The sequence below is a fragment of the Lepus europaeus genome, chromosome 7 (assembly GCF_033115175.1).
Source record: "Lepus europaeus isolate LE1 chromosome 7, mLepTim1.pri, whole genome shotgun sequence".
Lineage (NCBI taxonomy): Eukaryota > Metazoa > Chordata > Mammalia > Lagomorpha > Leporidae > Lepus > Lepus europaeus.
The window spans coordinates 96,082,946-96,089,584 of record NC_084833.1 but is presented as its reverse complement, the minus strand read 5'-3'; positions in this window follow the sequence as shown (position 1 = coordinate 96,089,584).

Genomic DNA, 6,639 nt, shown 5'->3' with positions numbered 1-6,639 from the left:
GTACGGGAACTGCTTCAGTTACATTGCTGCTGTGGAGCCAAGAGATGGAGATAGACTCAGCCTTGGAGATGTTTTCTTGAGCTGCAGGATCCATCTGTATCTGAAGCCAGATGTATGACTTACTTTTTCAGTCATGAATCAAAATTTTTTTTATTTAAATGAGTTGAAAGGTAATACATACAAAGTGCTCAGATCAATGTCTATCAATAATAGCACTCAATATGTGTTATTACTTGTTTATAAAATTTTAATCAATTTTCTGTCATTTGTAACCAAAAGAATCCTAACTGCTGTGCACAAAGAGAAAAAAAAAAGTCAAAAAAGAGTCCATTTACAGAAGCAAATAAAAAATTTTAAAAACCCCACAAATCCACAGGATTTACTTCAGTGAGAAGTAAATAAGACCTGCTGAGGAAAATGATGGAACGTTTTTGTGGGGCCGGAAGATTTGAAGATCTGATACTCCCACCCAACTCTTTCTCTTCTTGAAACCATTACTCCTGATTTAACCTGCCAAGTTCTCTAGTATGTTTCTTTCTTCTACATGTCCTTCTCCACAACTCCAGTTTGGGCTCCAGAATTTACCACCTGGACTACATTACCAATCTTTCAAAAATCTTGTTGACTTATTTTTGCTTCCAGATTCACCCTCAATTCCTAGTCCTTCAACAAAGCACTCAGAGCCTTTATTCAGAATCTAGACACCACTTCTTTAATTATTTTTCAAAGATTATTTTATTTGTTTGAAAGGCAGAGAAAGAGAGAGGAGAGAGAGAGAGAGAGAGAGAGAGAGAGAGAGAGAGAGAATCTTTCATCTACTGGTTCACTCCCCAAATGACTTCCATGGCCTGGGCTGGGCCAGGCTGAAGCCAGGAGCCTGAAACTCCATCTGATTCTCCTATGTGGGAGCAGGGTCCCAAGCACTTGGGCCATCTTCAGTTGCTTTCCCAGGTGCATTAGCAGGGAACTGGATTAGAAGCCGAGCAGCTAGGACTTGAACCAGGTCTCAAATATGGGATGCCAGCATTGCAAGCAGAGGCTTAATCCATTGTGCCACCACGCAGGCCCCTAGTTGCCATCTCTAAACCACGCTCCCTATGCTCTGACAACAGTGAACTGGTTGTACTGCTCAGACGAGCCCTTTCTCATCTTAGCGCCTTCATTCACATTGTCTCCAGGAGTGGCTTCTCCCACAGCACCCAACACTTAGCACCAACCACTTCACTTGCCTCACTGTAGTATAGTAGATTGTTTATATGTTTTGCACAACTCATCTTGCAGAAGCAATGAGCGTGTCTTAGTCGTCTTGGTACCCTGACCCCTGGCACAAGGGCTGGCATGCAGCATGGCCTTGATGAAAATCTGGCAATGAATGGATGAAACACTGCAGTTCTCTGCTTGTTTAAGAACAGCAAGAATGAACATTTCTTCAAGGGTTACTCTGCCTATGTAACGGGCCTGTAGGAGGTCTGCCCCCAGGTGTGTGCAGCTGCTGAGTGGGAGGAAACAGAATACTCAGGGTTGAGCAGTGAGTTGGAAAATGAATATGGTCACTTGAGCTGAGACTGTCATTTCTTACAGCGGTGATAATAACAGGACATAAATATTCATAGAGTCATTAATCAGAGAGTTGTGAGGTGTTTGGCAGAGGATATACCGTTTGGAATTTTTGCTTCAGTGCCTGAAATTATTACTAATAACATTTTTTTTTAAAAAAAAAGCTGAAATCCAGTGTTCTTTGAGAGCCAGTGAGACGACGAGAAACTCTCAAGGTCTTAAGTCAAACTGAGTGGCAGCCCTGGGGTGGTTATCTGACAAGACGCTTGTTGGGAACCTTGTTAGAGTTGGCTCTCGCTCCTAGTGGCAACCTGGGCCTGATTATTTAAGACAGTCTCCTCTTTCCTGCCAAAGAACATGCATAATCGCAGACTCCTGAGGCCATTCTTTCTTTCTCATAGTGTCATTTTATTACTTAAATTGAAACACACATTGCATCCTTCAGGTAATTACCATACGTACTCATGGAAGAAAATATGAAAAACACATATAAAATAAAATAACCTTTAATCCTACCTCCCAAAGATGCAATTTTAGTATATTTGCATTCAGTTCTTCTTCTAAAAAATATAGAATTTAACATTGAACTAATGGTATAGAGCAAATGGCCACATGATAAAGACCTGCACCAAGCCAGATATAATGGGTTTTGCAGCACATTCTTGCCAGTTTCTAACCAGAAGATATTGAGCAAAGCTGCCTCAATTTATTTGTCTGTAAAGTATAGGTAAATACAATCTACCAGAGTTGAGGGTTAAAAGAGACAATAAACATAAATCCCTCAACTCAAGCAATAGGCGGGCAGTCGTAAGTAGCTACTGCTGGGATCAGTATTGCTTATAATTTAAGTTATATAGCCCCAAAGGTTTTTCTACACTCATCCCCATAACTCACCCCTACATTCAGCCAGTTACCCAATCCTGTTGATTTTTTTACTTACTTTGTGCTTCTCAAATATGAGAGAACTTCAAAATCTTCATGGAAATGGAATCAAAAGATGTTTATTTTTATGCAAAAAATTAAAATCCATGAATAGTTTCTCATGATACTCATTTCCATGAACTTTTTGAAGGCCCTTCACAAATCCCCCTCTTCTCTCAGGCTCTGCTTTGGTGCAGGACCTCAGGATTTTTCTGCTCAGGCACCAGAGTTCTGTCTGTTGAGCTGCCTTCCAAATCATGCTTCACACGGGCAACAGAGAGACTTTGTGAAACACAGATCTGACCACATCCTACCCCTGTGGTAGTCACAGGGCTGCTGGACGTGTGCGCCCATGCACAGGCTCAGGCAGCCTGTGTGGGAGACTGAGTGTGTGTGTATGTTTGGGGATTGTAAGGGTGAGGGGCAGGGTTCTGTGCTGTGGCTCGGGAAGAAGGGTGAAGAGGGTGGAACAGTGTCTGAGCTCCTGTGTGGTCTCGAGTTCTCCCTGATGAGGAGAGGGGTTTGGGCCAGAGTCTTCAGGCAGTGTCTTCTTAAGCATCTTGGATGAGGCTATAGCTACAAGCAGTGCTGCTGCAGGCACCTCAATCCTGGGAGCCCTGATCACCTGTCACAGCCTCTGTGTGACTCACAGCCAAGGAGTCACCAAAGGCGTCAGGAGGGCTGAGCTGCCCAGCGGAACCACTGTGGGCAGCAGGCGGAAGAGTGTTGTGGCCAAGTCTGGATCTTCCTCCAGGCAAGATTTTGAATGCTATCTGTGTTTCTGAACATCAGCACCACAGCTTCCAGGGCTTGGCCCCTGCCTTTGTCTTTGGCTCCTGCATCCTTTCTAGTTAGGACCAACACACATCTGTACTCCAGCTGTTCTGAGCTAGTGGTATTCCCTGGAGGTGTCATATATGTCTCCACGCCCTTGTACCTGGTATATTTATCGAAATTAGATCGAGAGATTTAAATAAATAGTAAGTTAAACAAGATAATTTTATTTCAGTTTTACGTTGAAGTCTGGAGGAAGACAGTCCAGGGCTGGTAGGTTTGCCAATGTCCTCAGGCACCTAGGCCACTTTCAGCCCATCACTCTGACATCCATAGCATGTGGCTCTTGCATTTCCAGTGCAAGATGGCATCTGATTTTTAGCAGCAGGAAAGGAAGAACCAAGGAACAAAGGAGGCAGACGCTTCCAACAGCACTCTGATTTACATACTCTTTGCCAGAACAGTCAAATGATCATATCTACGGCAAGGGCAGCCAGAAAATAAGTAGATGTCGTTATCCTGGGCATCTGTGTGCCCCAGCTTAAAGTAAGATTCTGTTACCATGAGAGAAGGTCTGGTCAGATATGGGGGAAGGTCTAGCAGTCTCCAGGGCACTGCTGATCTCTGTTTCTCTGCTGAGACATGGGCTAAGCTGCGCTCTTCTTGGGAAGCTCCTGCACCCTCAGCCTCAGCCAGTGTTCTCAAAACTCCATGAGCGCACAGTTTTAACTCTCACTGTGATCTCTCTGTTTATTCACTTCCAAGACTGATAAAATTTAAGGTTGAAGATCATATGCCTAGCACACTCTCTGCCTCATAATAATCAATCATTATTTTCTGAATGAATTGTCACTTTTCAGACAAGACGCTGAAGGTGATTTTTAAAAACCACCCACACTAATATATCCAGGTGATTTTCTACAAAAGAAAAAAAGCAACTCAGTGGAGGGGTGGGCGTTTGGCTCAGTGGTTAAGACACCAGTTGGGATGCCTGTGCCCCATGTGGGAGTGCACAGTTCAAGTCCCAGCTCCTCCACTCCAATTCAACTCCCTGTTAATGTTCACCCTGAATGGCAGCAGGTGATGGCTCAAGAACTTGGGTCCCTGCCACCCATGTGAAAGACCTAGATTGAGTTCTGGGCTCCTGAGTTTGGCCTGGTCCAGTCCTGGCTACTGCAGGCATTTGGGGAATAATAAAAGATCCTTTTCTCTCTCTAGCTTTCAAGAAAAAAAATCTAAAGAAATAAAAAAATTTTTTAAAAAGTGATCTAGTTGAGTAAGTATAGCCTTTTCAACAGTGATACAGGAGCAATGAAACATCCATAGGCAAAAACATGAATCTCATCTGAGCCTCACAACTTATATACTCAAAGTTGGGCATAAATTTTAATACAGAGTGTGAAACCATAAGATTTCTAGAAAAAAATCATAGAGGAAAATCTCCGGGGCCCGGGGCTCAGTGAAGAGTCCTCAACTTGACACCATAATCACAGTCCACAGGAGGGAAGTTAATAAACTGGCCTCCTCAGCATTTCCTTGTTTTGTGAAAGTGCCTGGTGAGGGTAAAAATACAAACTATGGACTGGGAAAAATACTTGCAATGTACATAGCTGACAAGCAGTAGTATATCATAGATTTAAAGAACTCTTAAAACTACATGGACAATTTAATTAGAAAACGGGAAAAGACATGATTTCACTGTAGAGGGTATGTAATGGCAAATAAACATTTGAAAAGATGTTAAAAATTAGGAAAATATAAATTGAAACCATAATGAGATCACTGTATATTAGAAAGCTAAAATAAAAATTAGTCATAGCATTAAATCCTGGTGAAAATGTGGAGAAACTGTTCTGGAAAACACTTTGTTTCTTTTTAAAAATTTTTAGAATTTAAGGTAAACAAATTTCATGTATTTCATATATACACATTTAGGAACATTGACTGTTTCTTAGGAAACCAAATGTGAATTGTTATATGACCCAGCAATTGCACTCCTGAGGTATGAAAAATTATGTTTGCAAAAATATGTATCAAATATTCAGAGCAAATTCATTTGTAATGAACCCACACTGAAGACAACCCAAATGTTTCTCAACAGATGAATGGTTAAACAAAGTGGGGTATGTACATCTCTTTCTTTTAAAAGAGAAGAAAATTTATTTATTTGAAAGGCAGAGAGAGGAAGGCGGAATAGAGAGAGAGAGAGAGAGAGAGAGAGAGAGAGAGTTATATCTACTGATTCACTCCTCAAATGGCCACAACAGCCATGTTCGGGCCAGACTGAAACCAGGCACCAGGAACTCAGTCCTGGTCTCCCACTAGGGTGGCAAAGGCCCAAGAACTTGAACCATCTGCTATTTTCTCAGGTGCCTTGGCAGGAATCTGGATCAGAAGTGGAGCAGCTAGGACTTGAACTTGCACTCCAAAATAGGATGCCAGCATTGTAGGTGGCAGCTTAACACTTTGTGTCACAATGCCAGCTCCAGGAGTTCATTTCATGGACTACTACACAGCAACAGCTAAGAATGAACTATTGATATCTGCAAACACTTGGATGGCTCTTCAGGGAATTATACTGAGCAAAAGAGTCAAACCAAAAGCAACCACTGCTGTATGATTCCACTTATAAAATATTCTTTAATTAAAGAGGTCATAAGGGTGGGACCCTGGTCTAATAGGGCTGGTGGTCATAAGGGTGGGACCCTGATCTAATAGGGCTGGTGGTCTAGAGGAAAAATTCCCCACCCCCAACATGCACACACCAAGGAAAGCCACATGAGCACATGATGAGAAGGCAGACTCTTGTGTGCCAGGAAGAAGGCCCTCACCAGGACTCAACCGAACTTGGCACCCTGATCTCAGATGGCCAACCTCCAGAATGGTGGGAATGTTTGCACCCCCCCAGTCTAGGGTACCTTGTTGCAACTTGGTGCTTCTGTTTAGTGAGGGGAGACCTCTGGCTAACAAGTCAAGTCCATTCATTTGCTTTCTCTGGCATGTAGGAGGCTGAGCATTCTGAAAGACATTTTGAGGAATAGCAACTCTGAAAAAGGCTGTTAGTGGGAGTCTGCACCCAGGGTAGTGTGGGATGCTTCCGTAGGCTACTGTAGGATGCTTCCCAAGACAGGCAGGAGGGCAGGCCGTCCTACTGTCCAGGGTGCTGGCCTTCCTCCTTCGCAATGGGAACTCCTGTTTGCAGCATTGCTGGGTGAATGATAACAGAACACGTAGTGCTTTGTTAGAGGTGGGCATAGGGTCAAGTTTACCGTCAGAATGAGTTGAAGGAAAACAAAGGAAATGTTTGATTTTTCTAAGCCATTAACAGTTGACACTAAACCTTGTCAGGTTTCAGTGGAAAGCAGCTGGATCGATACCCCTGGAGCA